We start from the raw sequence: 27,199 nt of genomic DNA, 5'->3' as shown, positions 1-27,199 counted from the left end.
GATCAGGAAGGGATGCTGTACTTTGTCAAATGCTTTTTCAGCATCTATTGAAAGTATCATATGGTTCTTGTTCTTTCTTTTATTGATGTGTTGTATCACATTGACTGATTTGCGGATGTTGAACCAACCTTGCAGCCCTGGAATAAATCCCACTTGGTCGTGGTGAATAATCTTTTTAATGTACTGTTGAATCCTATTGGCTAGTATTTTGTTGAGTATTTTCGCATCTGTGTTCATCAAGGATATCGGTCTATAGCTCTCTTTTTTGGTGGGATCCTTGTCTGGTTTTGGGATCAAGGTGATGCTGGCCTCATAAAATGAGTTTGGAAGTTTTCCTTCCATTTCTATTTTTTGGAACAGTTTCAGGAGAATAGGAATTAGTTCTTCTTTAAATGTTTGGTAGAATTCCCCCGGGAAGCCATCTGGCCCTGGGCTTTTGTTTGTTTGGAGATTTTTAATGACTGTTTCAATCTCCTTACTGGTTATGGGTCTATTCAGGCTTTCTATTTCTTCCTGGTTCAGTTGTGGTAGTTTATATGTTTCTAGGAATGCATCCATTTCTTCCAGATTGTCAAATTTATTGCCGTAGAGTTGCTCATAGTATGTTCTTATAATAGTTTGTATTTCTTTGGTGTTAGTTGTGATCTCTCCTCTTTCATTCATGATTTTATTTATTTGGGTCCTTTCTCTTTTCTTTTTGATAAGTCGGGCCAGGGGTTTATCAATTTTATTAATTCTTTCAAAGAACCAGCTCCTACTTTCGTTGATTTTTTCTATTGTTTTTTTGGTTTCTATTTCATTGATTTCTGCTCTGATCTTTATGATTTCTCTTCTCCTGCTGGGCTTAGGGTTTCTTTCTTGTTCTTTCTCCAGCTCCTTTAGGTGTAGGGTTAGGTTGTGTACCTGAGACCTTTCTTGTTTCTTGAGAAAGGCTTGTACCGCTATATATTTTCCTCTCAGGACTGCCTTTATTGTGTCCCACAGATTTTGAACTGTTGTATTTTCATTATCATTTGTTTCCATGATTTTTTTCAATTCTTCTTTAATTTCCCGGTTGACCCATTCATTCTTTAGAAGGATGCTGTTTAGTCTCCATGTATTTTGGTTCTTTTCAAACATAAATAACATTTTAAAATCATAAATAACTGTATTTTATAGAATGAAAAAATGGTGAGAAGAATGACATTGTTTTACTTTTTTTGCAAATCTCTTTACTATCTGGCTTAATAGAAGACAGCTGGATTATCATATCTGCTTTTGCATACAATCTGTTGCAGTATATTATTTTATTTGAAGTATGTGAAGAAAACCTGGTCTCACACAGATATGTATTTGGAAATGTAAGGACCTCACAAATCCCTTGAAATGGTTCCAGTGTCTTTAGACTACACTCTGGACAAGTCTATAGATGGTTTTTAGTTTTCATTAAGAAGGCATGGTGTCTGGTGGCCCCTCTTCTTTGTGATGATAGCAGCTATTGATGCTCAGTGTCCAAATAAATTAAATCATTGGAGGTTGCAAAAATGGTGATATTCTGTCATTTATTTTTAATTTATCAATTGGAATGTTTTTATAAAAATTTGTTTCCCACATCTACTGGTTAATCAATGGTAAGTGGGATAAGTAGGATTTCCATGCAGGAAAGATGGGATGGGATAAGTGATTCTTTTCCCTTATTTACCATTTTTCAAGATAATTAATTGGTCTCTATCATTCTCCAAAGGTGACAATGTGGTTTTTTATTTTTAAAAATTTTAAAAAGATTTTGGTTTTTTTAAGAGAGAGAAAGCACACCAGAATGAGCAGGGGAAGGTGAGGGAAAGGGAGAAAGAGACTGCCCACTGAGCAGGGAGCCCAGCTATCCCAGGACCCTGAGATCATGACCTCACCTAAAGGCAGACACTTAACTGACTGAGCCAACCAGGAACCCTAACCTGTTGGTTTTTATGTATAGACTAATAGACTTAATATATTTTTATTAAATAAATTATATATTTATATATGATATTATATATATTTATATAAATTATATATGTTTATATTAATATATATTAATGGATTTAAATATATTTTGTGAGTTCCTATCAGTTGCAATTAATATCCTTTTTGAAGCTTATATTGCTCCCTCTTTAAGTAGTTAGAACCTCTTGAAATTGCTGCCTGAGTCCCCATTGTGAAGAAGCTAAGGCCTGTCCTTTTTTCCACAATCAACATCTGTGAAATAAGGGGGAAGGGGGAAGTGTGTGTCTTATAATTTGACAACATTGTTTATTTTTTGACATTTTTTTAAACATAGTGGTACTAAAAGAATCAGTAAAATCTTAATTTTGTGGAAATACTTCCACACAATTGAAACTTGTTTCTTGCTTAAAGTCTGATTGAAACATGTTAACAATCCTTGTTCATCTTATTATGTCATCTGAACCACTGACATCTAAGCTTACTGTGACAAGGTTATAAAAAATCTGGTGATTGCACCAGATGTTTTAAAAATCTAGGCCCAAAAGTGGTATGTATCACTTTTACTCACATTTCTCATTGGCTGAATTTAATCATGTGATTACAACTGAATTGCAAGGGATGCTGGGAAATGTAGCCTTAAGCAGTAATATTAGGAAACTTTCTTAACATCTGTGTCTTAGTTTCTTTATCTATAAAATGAGCATAATAACAGGACCTCCTTTATAGGGTCATGTTAAGTATTAAATAACCTAGTAGATATAATAACCTAGTAGATTAAATAACCTAGTAGATATTTCATACAGTACCTAACATATAATAAGTGCTAAATAAATCTTATCTATTAATAACAATATTATTTCAATAAGTGTCTTAAAACAAATGCCTAGTATGTTCCAGAATTCTGAAGCATGGTTATTCCATAAAAAATATTCTTCAGAACATGCTCAGATTTAAGAAGTATGGAAGGTTTTGGCAGATATATCCATGCTTTAAACCAGTTCCCTAATGAAGCCATCTTTTTAAAAATCACCTTGAATTGTCAGGTCAAAGAAAAAATATCTGCAGGAAGAAAACTAGTTGGTTATCATGACTTGATTTTTGCTTCTTCTCTAAGGGATCATTTCCATATTTGTCTCTCAAAGAGCCTCATGGATTGTTAGAGGTGTTTGGAGAGCTGCCTGCCTCTTGACTATTTGAATATGCTTTTAAAAGTTTCCAGGAACTGCTGTTTGTTGATAAATCAGAGCAATCAGAAAGAAAAGTATTAGTGAAACTGTAAAAGTAGGAACAAGATTTTATGCAGTGGTGCCAGCTGTCATCCTACTTAGGAACACACATCGTAGATTTCAGTGCTTTTCAGACATCTGCTCTTGTAGCCATATAAAACAGTCGTTCTGTCAGCAAAAGTCCTGGCAAAAGAGTTCCATTATTTCAAGAATCACATTCCCAGCCCTGGTGCCTATATCTCCATAGTTATGGATATGGAGAAGTCCCATAGTATTCTTTGCAAAATTAGTCCATGACATAGTACTTGTATACATATTTTCTTACTCCATGGCTGGAATTCAAGCTTCTTGTTTCATTAGCTAAATGTGTACCCCTGGATCAATGGTATCCGGGCACCCTATCTCATAATTTGAAAATAGAAGCCACTGTCTAAATCCTTTCCCACATGGATCATGAACACAAGTTGCCTCTAATCATCTGGTGCAGATTCTTAGCTACCTCACCTAGACTTTAGAATCTTCCAAGCTGAACTCATTCCTCATGACAATTATCTAAACCCTTAACATTTTGAGATTGAACCCAGATCTTGCAGTTTATTTCAGGCTGTTTGTCAGCTTTCACTTGAACCTAGAAACCATTGTTGTCATTTGAACTCTTTACCATCTAACGATTGAAACCAGACCCCAAGCGGGTCTTCCAAGCTTTTTAATGACAAGAGATTGAACCCAGACCTCATTCCTGACATCCAAAACTCTTACTATTTGAGGATTAAATTCATTCCCAAATATTGTCCAAGATCCATGCCATTTGGGGACCAAACTTTAGGTCTTAGAACTTTTATCTAAGTACTTTACAGTTTCTGGATTTAACCCGTGCTGCTCATACGTTATCAAAGCATTATATCAATTGGAGATTGACTGCACACTATAAGGCGGACAGCCAAGGTCTTTAGCAGCTAGATATTGAACCCAGGCCTCACTGAGGATTGTCTTCCAAGTTTTGTGCCAGCTGGATTTCCAGCCCAGTCTGTGGCAGCCGTCCAACCCCCTTATTGGTGGGAGAGAAACAGAGGTCCCCAAACCACTTTAAGCATTCTATCCCGAGGGATCAAACCTATCTCTGGTCATTATCCAGCCCCTTTACCAGCTGTGGATTGGACTCAGCTGTCAAAAACCAACTGAAAAGATTGGTTGAAAGTCTATTTAACTTTTTCAGCTGCTAAAGATCTTGAATGATGATATTAGTAGCTCTGAGAAACAGTATTTCTCAAAATGTGGTTTCCCACCACCTGCCTCAGAATCACCTGAGGCTGCTCATTAAAAAGGCAGATCTCTGGGTTATATCCAAGTTCTTCTGGCTCAGAATTCTTAGGCTTGTGACCATGGAATCTGCATTTTTAGCAAGCACTCTAGTGATTTCCATACACACTAAAATTTGAGAACCACTTCCCTTAAGCAAGGTCTCCCTTATCTGTTGAAGAACAATCCCAGATCTCAGCTGCCATCCAGCTGCTCACCAGCTGGGTCTAAAATGCAGGTTCTTATTAATATATTCTATCAGTACACTACTTTATTAGCTTGGATGTATAAGCCAAGCTTTTCCTGTTACTCAGTTGTGCTGGTTTATAGGAGGGGACTCATTCCCCTAGTTCCTCTCCTTTAAAAGGAGAGGAATAAGTTGAGTTAAGTACAGCAAAGCCAACTCTGCCACAGGGATTTTATTTCCCATTCAAAGAGGACCACCAATATGGAACTTGCCTTAGGGGAAGCACACCAGCAGCCCTGAATGCATGTTCCTTAGGACCACACCATCTTGCAAATATAGATCAGTATGACTTCTGTGGAGGTAAAACTCGTCCTTCTGCAGCTTCTCTCCAGCAGACAAAACTGGCCAAATTGGCATAGCACTGAGATCTTAAACTTCCTGCCCACCCGACTTCTTCCTGATTTCTTACATGCACACACACACACAAACACACACCATATAAAAAAATCAGAACAGTTAAAAATGTACTGTTTTATAAGGAAATGCAGAGGGGTGGAAAATGAAAAACAAACAATCTAGATGTTAACATCTGGAACAGACCAAATTAAGACATAAGAACTCATTACTGCCGCAATTACTTACCAAGTCTGGGAAACTTAAACCTAAATCTGGGTTGAAATTTTTCAAGCATGCCTTAATATAAAAATAACTTGGGAAAAATCTGCATGGACTATTGTGAATCAAATTGAATTTCATGTCCACTATTGAAAATGCATGGCCCTGCTTTCCCATTGATTCTGAGGGGAGAATCATGCTCTCTAGGGCTGAAATGTGTGTTTGCTTTTAACCAAGGGATGTTAAGTTAAAGAATGTTTTAAACCATCAAGTCTTTTCCCCACATATACGATAGCTGTTTATTTTTTTAACTTCTCGGTTAAAGTGAAGCAAAAATTCTCATTATGTTAGAAATTTTGTTAATAAAGTTTGCTTGTGTTCACATGAGCATTTTTACCCTAAGATCAGATTCAGGAAGTGGCAAGCAATAATTCATGTAAATTCTCCTTGCCAGGAGGTGTAACTACCCCTGAAGCTCAGTTTTTGCCATTGTACAGAGTATTTTCATACTGAAGCCTTTTGTTTCTGAATCGCAGGTGTCTTTTACCCATTAAGTAAAAAAGGCATGATACTGAATAAGAAGGAGGGAATTCCTATCCTTAAGAAATATACAGACTATTAAAGAGGATAGAGAAATAAACAATTTCAATGCATACTTCTAAGAGCTATAGTAGAAGTAAGGTATTAAAAGGGTTTTAAGAGTGAAAACATCAACAACTAATGCTGCCTGAAGGGTTTTCTTAAAAACAAAGCCCACTCAAGAAGTGGTTTTGATGTTCAAGACAAGTTCCATCACTGAATTTAGTCTTCAGATGACCTAATTGAATAGCTTAAGGGAATAAAATAATAGTATGAGAATCAGAATGTAACTAAATCTTTCTCCCAGTTTATTGACTAATATAATATTAGAAGTCGGTGGACATCTGAAGTCATCTAAAGATTAACTACTTCATTTTAAAGATAAGGTAAATGAAGTGACACTGCTAACCTAGTTAGTTCTCTGATGATAAAAGATGTTAATACACACACTAAATCTTCCAAGTACCACATGAAGGAAAAATGAAGGAATATATTCAGAGTTATTATTAACAAAATTTTATTGCATAAGAACATACATGCAGAAAAGTACATATGGCATTAGTGAATAGCAAGATGCATTTTTATAGTGAGCAAAACTGTGTAACAACCATCCAGTTCAGGAAGTAGATTATTACTAGGTTTTTTGTTGTTTTTTTTCTTTTAAGATTTTATTTATTTATTTTTATTTGAGAGAGAGAGTGGAAGGAGGAGCAGATGGGGAGGGATAGGGAGAATCTCAAGCAGACTCCATGCTGAGTGCTGAGCCCGACTTGGGGCTCCATCTCATGACTGCAAGATCATGAGCTAAAATCAAGAGTTGGACATTCAATTGACAGACCCACGCAGCACCCCAGATCATTACCAGTTTTGACAAGGTCTGGGCACAACCACACTCTCTCACCAACCTTTATCTCCTTTTAAAGATAACCAGTTGTTCTGACTTCAAATACTATAAATTAATCTTGTCTTGTTTTGAACTTAATACAGGTGGAAAGAGAGGATATTTTTTATGTTTGTCTTCTTTCATTCAATATTTTTGTGAGATTTGTGTTGCATATAGCTATAGTTTGTTCATTATTGTTGCTATATTATATTCTAATATTTGAATATATCAGATTTATTTAATGTCTATTGTTGATGAACATTTGGCTTTTCCCAGTTTGGGGCTATTAATAAAAGTACTTCTACACAGTTTTAGATGTTGGTGAACATTTCCATTGGGGGACATGTGCCTAGGAGTGAAATTGGTAGGTCCAAGATTTGGGGCTTTATATATTGTGCAACAGTTTTCCAAAGTGGTTATTCACTTTACAAACCCCATTAGCTATTCCAGTTTTTCTGTGTTTTCACCAACACTTGACATCAATAGTCTTTTTCATTTTAGCCATTCTGGTGAGTACACAGTGTTATATCATTGCATTCTCCTTGTGATTTATTAAATTAGGCACCTTTTCAAATGTTTAACCATTGGGTATCATCCATGAAGTGCCTTTTGAAATCTACTTGTTTTCTGTTACCTGTCTTTTTCTTATCAAATAGGTATGTGGTCTTCATATATTCTGAATGTAATCGTTCTGTTGATTATGTGTATTACAAATATCTTTACCCACCCTTTATTCTGTTCACGGTTTAGTGGTGTCTTTTGATGAAAAGAAGTTCTTAACTGTATTGTAGTTCAATTTATCAATATTTTGCATTTTAATTAGTGATTTTTTATTCAGGAAATTATTGTCTACCCCATGTAATAAATATATTCTTCTGTATTATTTTGTCTTATTGTTTTACCCTTTACATTTAGACCTAAAATACCCATTGAACTGATTATTTTGTATATGAAGTAGTAAGGCAGGGTACGTTAATTTTTTTCTGTTTGCATATCTGGCTGACCAACCACTTACTTGCTTTCTTTCTTTTTTTAAAATTAACATATATTATTTGTCTCAGGGGTACAGGTCTGTGATTCATCAGTCTCACACAATTCACAGCACTCACCATAGCACATACCTTCCCCAATGTTCATTACCCAGCCACCCCATCCCTTCCACCCCCCTACCCTCTAACAACCCTCAGTTTGTTTCCTGAGATTAAGAGTCTCTTATGGTTTGTCTCCCTTTCTAGCTTCGTCTTGTTTCATTTTCCTCCTCCCTTCCCCTATGATCCTGTGTCTTGTTTCTCAAATTCCTTATATCAATGAGATCATATGATAACTGTCTTTCTCTAATTGATTTATTTCACTTAGCATAATAGCCTCTAGCTCCATCCATGTCATTGCAAATGGCAAGATTTCGGTCTTTTGATGGCTGTATAATATTCCATTGTATATATATTACCCTTGTTCTTTATCCATTCATCTGTTGAGGGACATCTAGGCTCTTTCCATAGTTTGGCTATTATATACATAAGCATCAGAGTGCAGGTGCCCCTTCAGATCACTACATTTGTATCTTTTGGGTAAATACCCAATAGTGCAATTGCTGGGCCATAGAGTAGCTCTATTTTCAACTTTTTGAGGAAACTCTGTACTGCTTTCTAGAGTGACTGCACAAGCTTGCATTCTCATAAACAGTGTAGGAGGGTTCCCCTTTCTCCACATCCTCACCAATGTCTGTCATTTCTTGACTTGTTAATTTTAGCCATTCTGACTGGTGTGAGATGGTATCTCACTGCCAAACCCCATTTTTTAAAAAAGATCATTCTTTCCCTGCTTGTCCACAGTGTAGCCTTTATCATAAAGCAAGTACCCAGATAAACTTAGGTATGCTTCTGGACTTCGTTCTGCCCATGTTTATACCAATACCATCCACTCTTTTTTAAAAAGATTTGTTTATTCATGAGAGAGAGAGAGGCAGAGCAGTGGGAGAAGCAGAACCCTGGGATCACGACCTGAGCCAAAGGCAGACATTTAACCAACTGAGCCACCCAAGCACCCAATATCTTAATTATTATAGATATATGAACCTTAATGTCTAATAGCATAGATTCTCTAACTTTGTTCTTTTTCATGGTTGGCTTGGCAATTCTTGACTTACACATTACCATATGAACTTTAGCATTATTTAACCAATTTCTACAAAAAGCCTGTTCATGATTTGATTAGGAAACCATCAATCTATAAATCAGTTGGGGAGAATTAAGTTGTCCAGCCAATGAACATGACATATCCATTCATTAATTTATCTTTTATTTTTAGCAATATTTTATAGTTTTCTCTGTAGATGTCTTATATATCCTTAAATTTATTCAAAGCAATCTGGTTTCATATGCTTATATAATTCAAAATAGTCTCATGTTTTCCTAATTTTATTTTCTCATTATTTGTTGATGGAATGTAGAAATATAATTGTTTTTTTTAGCTTGACATTTATCCAGTGACCCTGCTTAATACACTTACTCATTCTAAAATTTTATCTTCAGATTTTTTGGATTTTTTAAATGTACACAATCAAAGCATCTGTGAATAATGGAAGTTTCATTACTTAAAGGGAGAAATTTATTAACTATGTATTTAAAAAGTATTCAAAGAAAAAATTTGAGGTGACTATTGTCATCAAATATGTTCAGAAACATTGCTTTAAATCTGTACTGTTTTTATCCACCAGCCACACGTGACTACTGAGTGTTTGAAATGTGGCCAGTACCATATGTCAAAATGATATTTGGATATATTGGGCTAAATAAAATGTATAGTTAAAATTAATTTCATATGGTTTTTTTTTTTTTTTTACTTCTTAAAAAAGATTTTATTTATTTGAGAGATAGAGAAAGCACGTGAGAAGAGGAGGGGTGGTGAAGCAGAAGGAGAGGACAAGGGAGAAGCAGACAAAGGCAAGAGAGAAGCCTCTCTTTTTTATTTTTTCTAAAGGGTCTACCAAAAACTCAAAATTACATGTGTGGGTTGTATGACATTGGTTTTTCTGGACCATTCTGCTTTAAAGAGCACCGAATAGGTTAGTATTTGTTAAGTATGGTTCATGGAATATCTGCATCAGATTCATCTGGGGTGGCTTGCTAAAATGGCAGATTCCTGGGAATCTGGGTGGCTCAGTCTGTTAAGCCTCTGCTTTTGGCTGAGGTCATGTCTCAGGATTCTGAGACTGAGCTTGTTGGGCTCCTTGCTCAATGGGGAGTCTTCTTCTCCCTCTGCTCCTCCACCCCATGCTCTGTCTCTGTCTCTCAAGTAAATAAATAAGATCTTTTAAAAAATTTAAAAATTAAAAAAATAAAATGGCAGATTCCTTAGTACTAGCACTGGAATTTCTGAGGGTGAGCCTCAAAATCTATATATTTTTTTAACTTAAAAAAATGTTTTTAAGGTTTTATTTATTTATTTGACAGAGAGAGAGATCACAAGTAGGCAGAGAGGCCAGCAGAAAGAGAGGGGGAAGTAGGCTCCCTGCTAAGCGGAGAGCCTGATGCGGGGCTTGATCCCAGTAACCTGAGATCATGACCTGAGCTGAAAACAGAGGCTTAACCCACTGAGCCACTCAGGCACCCCTTTAAAATTTTTTTAAAGTAATCTTTACATCCAACATGGGGGCTTGAACTCACAACCCAAATATCAAGAATCACATGGCTCTACTGAATAAGCCAGCCACGCAACCCAGAAATCTGTATTTTTAACAGGTATTCACACGTGACTCCTGTGCATAGTAAAGTTTGAGAATTTGTGGAGAAGTCTTTCATTCCTGTCTTTCCCATTTCCAAATCAATAGGAGTCAGGACACTTGAGGTCAAGTTAGAATTGCTACCAAAAAGTCTCCTATTAATAACTCTTGATCCATTCATAATTCTCTCTGAACAATATTCCTTATGAATTGAAGATGGAGTAAGACTTACCCATAAGAAGATTGTCCTGTGATTGAAACCTATCTTGTATTAATGTAACATTTTCCTTGGCTACTGCTGCATAGGTATGAAAAAGAACCACACTAATCGAATGAGAGCTAGAGTGGCTTTATTAAAATGAGACAAAGTATTGCTATAGGTAAAGAGGAAAACTGCATAATAATAAAGGGGTTGGTTCACCAAAAAGACATAAAAATCCCAAATGTGTATGCAAAACAGAAATTTAAAATATGTGAAGCAAAACCAGATATAATTCAAAAGAGCAATAGACAAATTGACATTTCTACTTGGAGTCAATATTCTTCTCACAATGATTGATAGGATAAGTAGAAAATCATAAGGGTAAGGACCTGAAAGCACTGTCACCCAACTTTACTTGATTAACATTTATAGAACAGTCAATTCAACAAAATACACACTCTTTACAAGTGCACAGAAACATTCACCAAGATAGACCATATTCTGGCCATAAATTCAGGCCAAATTTAAATAAAATTAAAAGGGCTAAAATCAAACAAAGTATATCCTCTAACCAGAATGGAATTAAACCAGAAACCAATAACAGAAAGATATCCGGAAGATTCCTCAAATATTTTGAATTTCCTCAAAAATTTGTAAGTTAAACCACACATATCGAAATAACCTATGGGTCAAAGAAGAAGTCACAAAGGAAGCTTAAAAAATATTTTAAATAGAATAAATATGATAATACACTATATTAAAATTTGTGGATGCAGCTATAGCACTGTTTTGAGGGAAATTTCTGGCATTAAATGATCTAAGTGTCAAGATCATTGTACTATAAAAAGAAGAAAATTTTAAAACCAAAGCAAGCAAAATGAAGGAAATAGTTAAGAACGGACATCAGTGAAATTTAAAACAGAATAACAATAGAGAAAATTAAACTAAACCAGGTTCTTTGAAATCAATAAAATTGGCAAATCTCTAGCAGGAATGATCAAAAAAAAAAAAAAAAAAGAGAGAGAGAGAGAGAGATAAGACACAAATTATATGCCCCAAATATCAAGAACTTAGATGAAATAGACCAAGTTCTTAAAAGACCCGAGCTACCAATATTCAGTCAAGGAGAAATAACTTGAATAGTATTGCATTTATTAAGGAAATAAATTGAATTTTTAAAAACCTTTCAACAAAGAAAACTCTGGGCTCATATTGCTTCACTGATAAACCTTGCTAAACATGTAAGGAAGAAATAGTACCAATTATATACCAACTCTTTAATAAAATAAAAGAGGAGGAAGTGCTTCCCAACTCATTTTATAAAGTTAGTATTACTATGATAGAAAAACCAGACAAAGCCATTACAAACTACAGAGCAACATCTCTTGTAAACACAGAATCAGAAATCCTTAACAAAATATTAGCTGATTGAAGCTAACAATATGTAAAAAAGTAGCATTTATGCTGAGAGTACAAAGTTGGTTCTACATTCAAAAATCAGTGTTCTACAGACTAAATAAGAAAGACCAAAGGGGTATTCTGGGGAATATGGCACAATAGGAGGATGTTAAGCTCACCTTGTCCTTTGCATATGACTAGCTAGCAGTCACTTTAGTGTGTATAACCCCGGAAACCACCTGAAGACTGGCACAACAAACTCTACAGGTAAATACAGATAAGAGAACACATCGAAGAGGATGGGAAGAGCAGAGACATGGTCAAGAGCTAAATGGATCTGTGGGACAGTGTGAAGGAGAGGGATTCCATGAGCTTGGAGAAGGGAGAGAAACAGATTTTCACACCAGTGAGCTTGCATGAGGAAGACAAATCCCTATAACATTTGGCTCTGAAAACCAGAGGGACCTAGTTCATGAGTTCTTACAATCAGCAATACTTAAAGCCTGGAACTTTAAAAATCAGCAGGATCATGGGAGAACTGAAAAGCTGAGAAGAAACTAAGTCTCCACCCTTCAAGAGAATAGCACAGCAAATAGTTCTGTGGAGATAAAACATAGAAAGCAGCAGTTTGAAAAATGCTAGGTGTATATGAAAGGGAGATTTGTTTACTATTCTCAGAACATGTACTGGAGGGGCAGGGATTATTGGGAGACTTCTCTGGGAACAAAAGACATGGTGGACATTATGTCCCTCCCCACACCAAAGCATAAACACAGATACCTGAGGGAATCCATGCTTTTCCAACACCTGACACCAAATATGCAAACAATGCATCTCACCCATTTGTTCTCCTGCAGACACTCCAGCAGGCCACAGCTTCAAGTCCCTTCCCACAGCAGACCCATGCAAACCTTGCTAATACCACAACATATTTCTGTCAATCTGCCCCCTTCAACCCAGCAACAGCAAATCCTCTCCTGACAGCACTACAAAGTTCACGTGCTGCTGCATCTCTGGAAGCACCTCATCTGACTTGGCTTAAACTCAAAACAGTCCCAGACTGATCTACTAACAACAAAGGAACCAAACCCTGCCCACAATAGGCAAAGAGAACCATTGTAGATGATTGAACTGAAAGCAAAATTGGCTCAGACACAATAGCAGGGCACATGAAGTATATATAGAAGACACCACTGAAGCACCAATTTCCAGTGAACAGGGGACACTGCACTACGGGGCACTACAGGACCTCTTCTTCAAAAAGCAACTACTTTCAAGAGCAGGATATGTAGCTGACTCTCCCAACACATAGAAAGAGATACAGAGAGTTAGACAAAATGAGGAGACAGAGGAATATGTTCCAAGTAAAAGAAAAAGGCAAAAATCACAGTAAGAGACCTAAATGAAACAGAGATGCTAATATGCCCAGTAGAGAATTTAAAGTAAAGGTCATAAACATACTCAGTGGACTTTTCTCAAGAGTGGAGAACCTCAGTGAGACCCTTAGCAAAGAGATGGAAAACAGAAAAAAAGAACAAATTATTGATGGAGAACTCAATAAATGAAATTAAAAAATACAAATCAAAAGCTTCTGCACAGCAAAGGAAACAGTCAAGAAAACTAAGAGACAACCCACGAAATGGGAGAAGATATTTGCAAATGACAGTACAGACAAAAGGTTGATATGCAGGATGTATAAAGAACTCCTTAAACTCAATACACACAAAACAGATAATCATATCAAAAAATGGGCAGAAGATATGAACAGACACTTCTCCAGTGAAGACATACAAATGGCTATCAGACACATGAAAAAATGTTCATCATCACTAGCCATCGGGGAGAATCAAATTAAAACCACATTGAGATACCACCTTACACCAGTTAGAATGGCCAAAATTAGCAAGACAGGAAACAACATGTGTTGGAGGGAATGTGGAGAAAGGGGAGCCCTCTTACATTGTTGGTGGGAATGCAGGTTGGTGCAGCCTCTTTGGAGAACAGTGTGGAGATTCCTCAAGAAATTAAAAATAGAGCTTTCCTATGACCCCGCAATTGCACTACTGGGTATTTACCTCAAAGATACAGATGTAGTGAAAAGAAGGGCCATCTGTACCCCAATGTTTATAGCAGCAATGGCCACGGCCACCAAACTGTGGAAAGAACCAAGATGCCCTTCAACGGACGAATGGATAAGGAAGATGTGGTCCATATACACTATGGAATATTATGCCTCCATCAGAAAGGATGAATACCCAACTTTTGTAGCAACATGGACGGGACTGGAAGAGATTATGCTGAGTGAAATAAGTCAAGCAGAGAGAGTCAAGTATCATATGGTTTCACTTATCTGTGGAGCATAACAAATAACATGAAGGACATGGGGAGATGAAGAGGAGAAGGGAGTTGAGGGAAATTGGAAGGGGAGGTGAACCATGAGACACTATGGACTCTGAAAAACAACCTGAGGGCTTTTAAAGGATAGGGGTTGCGAGGTTGGGGGAACCAGGTGGTGGGTATTAGAGAGGGCACGGATTGCATGGAGCACTGGGTGTGGTGCAAAAATAATGAATACTGTTATACTGAAAATAAAAAGTAAATTAAAAAAAATAAAATAAAAATACATTAGGTGGAATTAGTAGTAGACCAGAGGAAGCAGTAAATGGATAAGGGACTTGGAGGACAGAGTAATGGAAAGTAATCAAGGTGAATAGGAGAAAGAAAATGAAAATATACTTGGGACAGTGAACAAGACAATCAAGCATAATAAGATTCTCACATTATAGAGTTTCACTTATCATTATAGAGTTTCACTCCTCCCAGAAGGAGGAGAGAAAAGGGGGCAGAGAATTCATGTGAAGAAATAATAGCTGAAAACGTCCCAAATCTGGAGAAGGAAACAGGAATCTAGGTCCAGGAGACACAGAGAGCCCCCAACAAAGTCAACCCTAGGAGGTTCACACCTCCTAGACAAATGGTAATTAAATGGTAATTAAACAAATGGTAATTAAAATGGCAAAAACTAGTGATAAAGGGAATTTTTAAAGCAGCAAGGGGAAAAAAAAATAGTTACAAGGGAAACCTCATAAGGCTATCAGGTGATTTTCAGCAGAAACTTTGCAGACCAGAGGAGAGTGGATGATAAATTTAAAGTGCTGGCAATAAAAAAAAAAAAAAAAAAAAAAAAAAACCTACCACCAAGAATACTCTATCCAGCAAGGCTATCATTCAGAAAAGAAGGAAAAAGTGACAAATTTCCCAGACAAACAAAAGTTAAAGGAATTCAGGACCACTAAACGAGCTTTACAAAAAATGTTAAAGGGGTGTCCCTGAGTGGAAAGAAAAGACTATAAATAGGATTAACAAAGGTAGGAAACACAAAAGCAGTAAAAATCTGCTTTTCTGTACTAAAAATCTGCTATCTATAAAAATCACTCAACTGACTCACAAAATAAAAGGATGTAAAGTATTACACCACACACTTAAAACATGGATGGAGAGGAGTAAAGAGTGTTTTCAAATTTAAGCAACCATCAACTTAATACAGACTGCTATATGCATAACATATTATATTATGGTTAATTGGTAACCATGAATCAAAAATTAGTAATATATAGGCAAATATAAAGACAAAGGAATTCAAGTATATCACCAAGGAAAGCCAATTTATCATGAGAGAAAAGAGCAAGGGAAGAATGACACAGAGCAGAATTACAAAAACAATTATAAAACATGTAACAAAGTGGCAATATATACAAACCTATCAATAATTACTTTGACTGTAAGTGGACTAAATGCTGCAATTAAAAGACATAGAGTGATGGAATGGATTTAAAAAACAAAACAAAACAAAACAAGACCCATCTATATGCTGCTTACAAGAGATTCACTTGAGATCTAAAGATACATGCAGGTTGAAAGAGAGAGATGGAAAGACATTTACTATGCAAGAAAGGAAAGCGATACTTACATTAGACAAAACAGACTTTAAAACAATGACTGTAACATGAGACAAAGAACAGTATATAATCAAGAAAATAACAATTGTCAATGTGCATCCAACATGGGAGCACCCAAACACATAAACAGTTAGTAACAGACATAGAGGAAGTAATTGATAGTAATACAATAATAGTAAAGCACTTTAACACCCCACTTGGATCAGTGATTAGATCATACAGACTGAAAATCAAGAGGGAAATTGGCTTTGAATGACACATTGGGCCAGATGGATTTAACATATATATTCAGAACAGTCCATCCTAAACAGCAGAGTACACTTCTTCTCAAGTGTATGTAGAACAGTCTCCAGAACAGTTCACATATTAGGCCACAATAAGTCTCAACAAATTCAAAAAGATAAAAGTCATACCATGTATCTTTTCTGATCACAATGCTGTAAAACTAGAAATTGATCACAAGAAAAACACTAGAAAAAACACAAATATAAGGAGGTTAAATAAATCAATCAACATGGTACGTGATCACATCAATAAGAGGATAAAAATCATGATCATTCAATAGAAGCATAAAAAGCATTTGACAAAGGACAACATCCATTCATGATAAAAACACTCAACAGAGTAAATATGTAGGTAGCACACTTTGAAATAATGAAGTCTATATATGATAAGCCCACAGCTAACATCATACTCAAAAGCAAAAACTGAGAGCTTTCCCCCTAAAATCAGGAACAAGAAAAGGATGTCCACTCTTACCACTTTTATTTAAATGGTGCTGGAAACCCTAGACATAGCAGTTATACAAGAAGAAGGATCCAAATTGATAATGAAGACATCAACTTTCACTATTAGTACATGCCATGTACTGTATAGAGAAAGTCATGAAGACTCTGCCAAAAAACTACTACAACTGATACATGAATTCAGTAAAGTCTCAGGGTACATAGTCAGCGTACAGAAATTTGTTTTATTTCTATATACTACTCATGAAGTAGCAGCTGGAGAAATTAATTAAACAATCCCATTTACAATTGTACCAAAAAATAAAATACCTAGAAATAGACTTTATCAAGGAAGTGAAAGACCTGTGCTCTGAGAACTATAAAACACTGATGGAAGAAATTAAAGACAGCACAAACAAATGGAAAGATTTTCCTTGCTAATGGATTGGAACAAAAAATATTGTTAAGTGGCCATACTAGTCAAAGCAACCTACAGATTTAATGCAATTCCTATTAAAATACCAGCATCATTTTCTCACAGAACTAGAACCAACAATCCTAAAATTTGTATGGCACCACAGAGGACCCCAATTAGTCAAAGCAGTCTTAAAAAAGAACAAAACTTGGATGTATCACAATCCCGGATTTCAATATATAATACAAAGCCATAACAATCAAAACAGTGTGGAATAGGCTGAAAGACACATAGATCAATGGAAGAGAATAGAGAGCCCAGAAATAAACTCACAATTACTTGATAAATTAGTTTTCGATAAGGGAGTCAAGAATATACAATTCGAAAAAGACAGTCTCTTCAATAAATGGCTGTTGTGAAAACTGGACAGCTATATGCAAAAAGAATGAAACTGAACCACTTTCTTACACCTTATGCAAAAATATACTCAAAATTGATTAAGAACCTAAATATGAAACCTGAAGCCATAAAAATCCTGAAAGAGAGCTCAGACCATAACTTCTTTTACATCAGCTATAGCAACATTTTTCTAGATAAGTCTCCTGAGGCAAGGGAAGCAAAGGCACAAGTAAACTATTAAGACTACATCAAATTAAAAAGCTTCTGCACTGCAAAGGAAACCATTCACAATCAAAAGGCAACCTACCTATGGGATGGAAGATGATATTTGCACATGACATATTTGATAAAGGCTTAGTATCCAAAATATATCAAAAAAATTATTCAACTCAACACCAAAAACCCCAAATAATCTAATTTTAAAATGTCAGAAGATGTGAACAGACATTTCTACAAAACAAACCTATGGATGGCAAACAGATACATGAAAAGATTCTCAACACCACTAACCATCAGGGAAATGCAAATCAGAACCACAATGAGATATCACCTCACATCTGTCATAAGGACTAAAATAAAAAATATATACAAAAAACAAATGTTGGCAAGGATGCAGAGGAAAAAGCATCATTTGCACTGTTGGTGAGAATGCAAGCTAGTACAGCCACTGTGAAATACAGTTCCTTAAACATTAAAAATAGAACTACCATATGACTCAATAGTTCCACTACTGGGTATTTAACCCTCCCAAAATGAAAACACTAATTCAAAAAGATATATACACCCTTATGTTTATTGCAGTATTAATTACAATAGCCAAATTATGGAAGCAGCTGACGTATCCATCAACAGATGAATGGATAAAGAAGATGTGATATATATACACAAAGAATATTAGTCCGCTGCAGAAACAATGAAACCTTGTCATTTGCAACAACATGGATAGATCTAGAGAGTCTAATGCTAAGTGAAATATGTCAGCCAGAGAAAGACAAATACCATATGATTTAGTTCATATGTGGAATTTAAGGAAAAAAGAAGACACAAACCAAAAAACAGACTTTTAACTATAGAGAACAGTTGATTACTAGAGGGGAGGTTGATGGAGGAATGGTTGAAATAGGTGATAAAGATTAAGAGTACACTTATCAAGATGAACACTAAATAATGTTTAGAATTGTTGAACCATGATATTGTACTATTGAAACCATTATAATACTGTTTGTTAGCTATACTAGAATTAAAGTTTAAAAAGAAAAGGATTATGTGATTATCTCAATAGATACTGAAAAAGCATTCAACAAAATTCAGCATCATTAATGATGAAAACTTCCAACAAACTAGGAATACGAGAGTTTCCTCAACCTGATAAAGAAAATGTGCAAAAAACACTAATGATTAGTGGCGAAAGACTAAATGTTTGCCCTTGAATAAGGAACAAAGCAAGATATTCATTTTAACCATGTCTATTCAACAGAGCAATAAGCAAGGAAAAGAAATAAAAGGCATCCAGACTGAAAAAAAAAAAAATTGTCTGTATTCACAGAGAACATGATTGTATAGAAAATTCCAAAGAACCCACAAAAATATCCCTAAAACTGATAAGTGTGTTTAACAATATTACAGAATACAAGGTTAATTTTACAAACTCTTTCTGGGGGCGCCTGGGTGGCTCAGTGGGTTAAGCCGCTGCCTTCAGCTCAGGTCATGATCTCAGGGTCCTGGGATGGAGTCCCCCATTGGGCTCTCTGCTCAGCAGGGAGCCTGCTTCCTCCTCTCTCTCTCTCTGCCTGCCTCTCTGCCTACTTGTGATTTCTCTCTGCCAAATAAATAAATAAATAAATAAATCTTAAAAAAAAAAAAACACTCTTTCTGTACCCCAACAATGAACAATTGACAATTGAAATTTTTTTTTTTAAGATTTTATTTATTTATTTGAGAGAGAGACAGTGAGAGAGAGCATGAGCGAGGAGAAGGTCAGAGAGTGAAGCAGACTCCCCATGGAGCTGGAAGCCTGATGTGGGACTCGACCCGGGACTCCGAGATCATGACCCGAGCCGAAGGCAGTCGTCCAACCAACTGAGCCACCCAGGTGTCCCGACAATTGAAATTTTTAAAAATAGTATTGTTTACAGTAGCACCATAACTATGTAACAAGTAGGTATAACTCTAACATAATATGTGTAAGATCTGCATGTGGAAAACTATAAAACAGAGATAAAATAGATTAAAGAATACCTGAATAAATTGAGATTCTTGCTGTATTCGTGGTTTATAGTACTCATTGTTGTTAAATTGTCAGTCTGATCTCTAGAATGATCTGTCAAGTGAATGCAATTCAAATCAAAATCCAGCAGGATTTTTATGGATATTAACAAGCTGATTCTAATATCTACTTTCTTTTAAGGTTGTTCTGAAGATCAGATGAGAAAACTACATTTAAAGACTCTACTGCAAAACCTAGCATAGAGCAAGCAATAAAATATTAGCTATTACACAATTTTCATTGTTCCCTGTGGTGAGTGGATATCTGAACTTAGACACTGTATTTCCTTCAATATACTGTATCCTCTCAGACACTCATTCTCATTCATTTCTTTGTCAATTCTACATATATTTTTGAGCACCTACTCTATACACAGCATTGTGTTAAACTGGGGTAAAATAAATAAAAAATACTGTGACCCCTGTCTTCATAAAGTTTGTGTTCCAATAGCAAAATAGATATTGAACTCCTTTTTACACAACTCTGTAATTACAATTGTGAAAAATGTTTTGAAAAAGCAGAGAATACCATGAGTGAGATAACTGGGAGATTTAGCCCATGCTGAAAGTCTTCATTAACAAAGTAGTATTTGAAGTGAGGTAGAGGGTAAGATGAGGGGTCTACACAGAAGGAACTGCATATGGGCAGGTTTTGAGACAAGGAGAAAAAGCTAGTGTAGCTAGGTATATAAGAAGAAAGGAGCTGGAGAGGAAAGCAAGGGCTAGATTATGCAGTAGTCTTTTTTTTTTTTTTTAAAGATTTTATTTATTTATTTATTTGTTTGTTTGTTTGTTAGAGAGCAAGGCGAGCACAGGCAGACAGAGTGGCAGGCAGAGGCAGAGAGAGAAGCAGGCTCCCCGCCAAGCAAGGAGCCCGAAGTGGGACTCCATCCCAGGACCCTGGGATCATGACCTGAGCCGAAGGCAGCCACTTAACCTACTGAGCCACCCAGGTGTCCCTATGCAGTAGTCTTTTATCAAGAGTAATAAGAGGTCACTGAAGGGTTTCTATCTGGGATTTGGTAAAAAGAGGATATATCCATCAGTGCTTGCTCTCATGTAACACAACTATATTTTGAAGACTGATTATGTATAAGTCATTAGGCTGATTCAGAATTGCTGAGAATTTAGTAATGAAGAAGCGAAACATAGGTTTATGGTGAACTTAATGAAGCTTAGACTTTAGGAGGCAACACTTGCACAGGCCCTTGTGAGTGCTTGTAATGTGACAGTAAAGCCAATCAGGATGTGTTTCTATGTAAGCTTTGCTAGTAAACTGTCTAAGGAAGTTTCAGAAAAGAGAAATCTTAATCTCTAAAGCTTCAGTCATCTGTTTTGATTTCTTTTTTCATTTAACATAAGTTATGTTTTACATAATTTTGTATCTATAATTTATATTCTTTTTTTAAATAACCTATATTCTTAAAGAAAGCTCCCTTTCTTACAGTACTGTCAGATCCCACAAAGCCTGGATCCACTCCTACTTGCAGCCATCTTACAGTCTTACAGGGGAGACAGATCAGTAAACAATTTTAGTATAATATGATAAGTGCTATGATAGAGGAAGGCATAGGACCTAGACATGGGTGGGGAGGTAACGGTAGGCAAGGAAAATAGTACCTGAAGGTTACAAGAATTAGTAGGTACAAAATCAGGGAGAGGGTACAGATCCCTTAGTAAAAATATGGAAGTAGTAGGAGTATTTGGGGGCCAAACTGAAAGTTAGTAGCTACTGGGTGCCATGGAAACATAAATTTACTTTTATCAGTATTCTGAAGAAAATTATGAATTTGGACCAACTAAAGGGCAAGAAAATCTTTTAGGGTTTTCCTCCATCTGTTCTGCCTATAACAAACAGAGATCAAAGAATTAAGTAAGACCTTGCCAGGAAGTAACAGAAGGCAATCCCAGATAAGGTTAGTAGGAAAAGCACTTAATTAAAGTCAATGCCTTGAGAGAATAGGTCGGATAAATGGATTTTACTTTCAGTATGTAGCATGCTTTGAAGTATAGTCATATACCTTTAGTATTTCTTAGTATTCAGTACTCCCAAGAATGTCTGCAAGTCCCTGTAGCATTAAAGATTCCAGATGTTAATATTATTTTCTTTATTTTTTTTATTCGCAGATGCTGGTACAAAACCAAACCTTATTACAATATGTAGAGTAGATGTGATCATCCACTTCTATCCCACCTAATTCCCAGGGTTAGCTGTCAGTATAGTGGGTCTCTAGCCAGACTTTTTTCTGTGAATATGCAAATACATTTACCCATAAATGCACAGAGAGCTTTCAGAACCTCAATATGGAGCCATACTGTACTTACTGTTTATTAACTTGCTCTTTTTCACTTAGCACATATCATAGCCCTATTTCTATGAGTACAGATTATCAATGTTAGTTTTTTCTAGTGTTACATCATATTTATAGCAGATATATAACTTAATTTCTTTAATTTATGGAAAAAAACTTAAACATTTGCCAATAAAAGGGGCATATAATGAACCCTTCATTCAGTTTTAGCAATTAACAACTCATGGCAGTTTTTTTTTATCTATACACTCACCCACTCTCCTACTTACTTATGAATAGACATTAAGGTGATGTCTAAGACTTTACTAAACAAATGTAACCATGGTAGATATATTTGTAAATGTATTTGTGCATGCATATTTTCAAAAGTTTGAGCCCCAGAACACTGGAGTGAGTGAGTGTTAATTGGGGTTTTCTTTGATAGAAGAGTCATGTGAGAAGTAGTTATCTGTATTATACTAGAATTCAAAAGGAAAAAAAGGAAGCAGAAAACTAAAATCTGAAAGTTAGCTGTTTTGTATAGCTGGGGGCTTAGAATGGAAACCAGTCATTAGAGGTTAAATGTTCTCAGTTAAAATAATCTCTAGCTTGCATGTTAAGTTAGTAAACTGGAACTTGAGAGCCATGTAGCTAGGACACTAATTGGAGATTATCAAGACTGGAACTTTATGGCACCTTTGAAGAGCTCTCTAAATGTAATAATGGGAATATAAGTTTTTATATAGAGACTGTAAAATTAGGGAAATGTGAGCTGTATTTGAGAAGGCCCAGATAGCACTCAGATTTTGTTGGTGTGATTTCTCTAAAGATTATCAGATGTTTGCATTATTCAGATCTAGTTATAAAATAACATGCTTTACCAATAAAGAAAAGCGCTTTTTTCCTGGCTAAAAAAAAAAAAAAAAAAAAAAAGGATTTATGTGTTTTTAACCTTCCCCAAGTGTTAGTTGAAGGGCGGGTTGACTTTCATTTAATTTCTAGAAGAGTTCAGAATTCTGATTTCTTGATTAAACATTATTTGCTAGAAATTGTATTTGACCACATGAGCTGTTGTATTAATTAGGTTGTAATGTGTGCAATTAGTGGAGTTGGGAAAAGTGTGTAACAAATCAAAGAGATACTTCTAAGGAAGAATCACTCTTCATTGGAGTTGAATTGGGTATAGGGGATACAGGATTTAAAAAGTTAAGGATGAGGCTCTAGTTTTAGACAGGATGACCAAGAAAATGATGGTCCCATCAGTAGAAACAGAGGATTTTGGGGAGGGAAAAATAGTTTGGGAGGATGTTGATGAGTTCATAAGATTCTTAGGTCAGAGAACTGCTAGCTAAAGATGTTGATTTTGTAATAGCTCATAGACGTAGACTGAAACCACATGAATGAATTATCTACTGGAGCTTGTAAAAGAACTCAAGACTGAGGAATAGGTCTTAGAATATCTCCCCCTTTAGTACACAGAAAGAAAAAGTGAAGCTATGAAGAATCTATCAGAGATCAAAGAGTCTAGTCAGAGGAGTGACCCAGAAAAAGGGGAATCAGCACTTTCCTATGCTCTCCATAGTAATTCATCCATAAAGCGAAGTCAAGGATGTTTTTGATTTGCCCACCAATGCTCTAGAATAAGGGGATGCAATAAATTGAGAAATTCCTCACTTAGGCTACTAGAGTTTGTTTTATTAGTGTTATAATTAAATATGATCACTAAGTATAAAGAACATCATTACTTTACTACAAAGACCTTATATTGGAAACTTAATTAGGTTTATAGGTCCCAACTAGATAAGGTACAAAAAGAACAATGAAGAAATGTCAAGAAAATACAAATAAAATTGAGAGTCATCACATCAGTGAAAGGGAATCCATTGGGTTATCAGCACAGCTTCTTTGGGAACAGTCTTACTGTGTGAATGGGTGGGTGAATGAACTAAGTGCCTGTTATGTGAAATTACAGTGCATTCTTTAAACTTCACAGCAACTTTGAAAGAGAGGTATTATAACACTCATGTAGAGGGAACTGAGGATTAGAGCAAAAATTCACATGTGAATTTGGATGAAAAATTAGATATCTGATTTTAAAAAGTGAGATTCTCAGAATCATGGAGGGATAGTTAGGGAATGGGTAGAGATTTAGCTGATGTGAGAATGGCAGACACAGCATGTGAATGTACTGAAGGCCACTGACCTGTACACCTAAATATGGGTAAAATGGTAATTTTTATGTCATGTGTATTTTGCTACAATAAAGAAAAAGAATGGCAGAATTTTGAAAATTATTAAAGCTAGGTTATAGGTACATGGGGGATTTATTAGGTTCTCTTTACTTTGTAAACATTTGGAATTTTCCATAATCAAAAGCTTTCTAAAAATCAAGGTTCTTTAAAGGCAAATTGTATGTATGCAACATCTTATCTGAAGCATGAGAATTAGGGATACAAACTATATGTCATACAACAGCCACACGACAATCTACTTATTTGAAAAATAAATGGTGTTGTATTGATACTGATGTTTTAATGACTCTTTTACCAGCATTTTGGAGCTCCAAGCCTGAACTGTCTGCTCTCTAGTAGTGTCACTGTTGGGTAACTTTTGGCAAGTCACTTAACTTTAATCAATTAATTTTTCTCATTTGAAAATGAAATAAATGATAGTCTTGGTTCTTCTTCATCTCTGAAATTCTACAGATTCGGTTTCATGGTAACTTAGCACTAATAGAGGTATAGAAATAAAAAGAGAAGCAGCAGTCCTGTTTTATCTAAGTCATATAGAGAATTTGATTTCTGGATCCCCTATTTTAAGACAGACATTGATTTAAAAAAAAAAAAAAAACTAAACCCAGAGAACAACCATATTCCATGCTCCCAAGACCTTTATGATCCAGTGGTCTAGTTAAATTCAGATTATGGATCTTCTTGCCAATCTGTACCCACTCTTTTATTTTCTATATAGGCTTTGGATTTGCTGTTCTTTCCTTTCTCCATTATTCCTTATGACAACATTTCAAACCACGCATTTCTTGTTTGTTTGCTTTTCACTAGTATTTATGGTAAATAAAATACACTACACAACACTATACTATACTATGATCAAAGGGAGGCTACATAGAGTGAAAACCCTTGTGATTGCCACTGAGTGTGCACTTATTGCAGTTTCATAAATGCTCAACAAATTCTTTTTGCATTGCCTGTATAAAAGCAATTTATTTATATACCTAAATATTTAGTTTATTTTATTTAAACTGTATAGATTTATATTCAAAATCACAGTTATTTTTATATGTTAAAAGTTTGCTAACATACCTTTGCCCTTATTAATAACTCACATTCTGTTTTCCATCTCTTTCTTCTTTAACGTTTTAGAGACTCCTAAAGTTTTCCTAAAGCCCTATATTCAGGTTTGAGGAAGTGAGAAAAGCCTTCTTGCATTTGCATTTAATTCCGAATTTGTCTACATTATTCTTCTACTTTTAGAATTGATATTGTATTTTTGCTACCATCTAAAGCATAAACATACACTGATCTCTCCTTTGCTAAAATGCCTTTTTACCATCTTATCCCCTTTGCATATTAGTAAGGGAACAAATGATGTTGTGTACCTCCTTATAGATCACAGTAAAAAGGATAAACTTAATAATCTGCATAATCTGAATCTAATCTTAAGGAAACACCAAACAAGCCTAAATTTAAGGTCATACTGTGAAAAAAATGGCTGGTACTTTAAAAAAATATCAATGTCATGAAAGAGAAGGAATGAAGAACATTTCCAGATTAAAGGAGACTAAAGAAGCATGAAAATTAAATGAAATGTGTGATCCTGGGTCAGATGAAAACAAATTCTATAAAGAATGTTTTTGGGACCATTAGCAAAAATTAAGTAAGATCTATAAATTAGATAATAATATTATATCAATGTTACTTTCTGATTTTGATAATTATTGGATATATTAGTGAAATTTTCTTGATTTTGATAATTGTACTTTCACAGTTGTTCTTGATCTTAGGAAAAACACACTAAAATATTTAGGAGTCTTTTTAAAAACAGCACCTCATAGATTTTGAGATCTCCCATGTATAATTTCACGATTTAGCAGTCCCAGTAGGTCTCTTGGATCTCTCAGAACTCATGCGCATTTCCTACTACCTTTCATTAGCATTTAACAACCTTGGTACTCTTTTGTTTTCAAACATTTCAAGGTCGTTCTGTCTCAAAACTTCCGGTACTTGCAGTTTCCTCTTCCTGCAACAGTCTCCTCCCAGATCTGTGTATGGTTGGCCCTGGCCCTCAGGGCAGAGTTTCTGACTACTCAAAGGAAAGTCATTCTCCACCTAGTCTCAATAATTACAGTAACCTTATTTCTTGTCTTCATAGGATTTCCCACTATCAGATTTTACCTGGTTTTTAAAAAATTATTTATTTATAAAATTTCTTTTCAGTGTTCCGGAATTCATTGTTTATGCACCACACCCAGTGCTCCATGCAATATGTGCCCTCCACAATACCCAGCACCAGGCTCACCCAACCTCCTACCACCCTTCCCTCCAAAATCCTCGGTTAGTTCCTCAAAGTCCACAGTCTCTCATGGTTCATCTCTCCTTCTAATTTCCCCCAACTCCCTTCTCCTTTCCATCTCCCCATGTCCTCTGTGTTATTCCTAATGCTCCTGGAAGTAAGTGTAACCATATGATAATTGACTCTCTCTGCTTGACTGTTTCACTCAGCATAATCTCTTCCAGTCCTATCCATGTTGATATAAAAGTTGGGTATTCATCCTTTCTGATGGAGGCATAATACTCCATAGTGTATTTGGACCATATCTTCTTTATCCATGTGTTCGTTGAAGGGCATCTTGGTTCTTTGCACAGTTTGGCAACTGTGGCCATTGCTGTTATGAACATTGGGGTACAGATGGCCCTTCTTTTTACTACATCCAGTATCTTTGGGGGTAAATACCCAGTAGTGTACTTGCTGGGTCATAGGGTAGTTCTATTTTTAATTTCTTAAGGAATCTCCACACTGCTTTCCAAAGTGACTGCACCAACTTGCATTTCCACC

General features: G+C 35.7%; 1 protein-coding gene across 2 annotated transcripts in view; it reads left to right on the top strand.

Moving 5' to 3' along the window:
• HPSE2 (heparanase 2 (inactive)) overlaps nucleotides 1–27,199 on the top strand; it is a 713,430-nt gene that overhangs the window by 380,305 nt on the left and 305,926 nt on the right. The window lies entirely within an intron of this gene.

The sequence above is a fragment of the Mustela nivalis genome (assembly GCF_964662115.1).
Source record: "Mustela nivalis genome assembly, chromosome: 2".
Classification (NCBI taxonomy): Eukaryota; Metazoa; Chordata; class Mammalia; order Carnivora; family Mustelidae; genus Mustela; species Mustela nivalis.
This window is presented reverse-complemented; position numbering and strand designations above follow the sequence as displayed.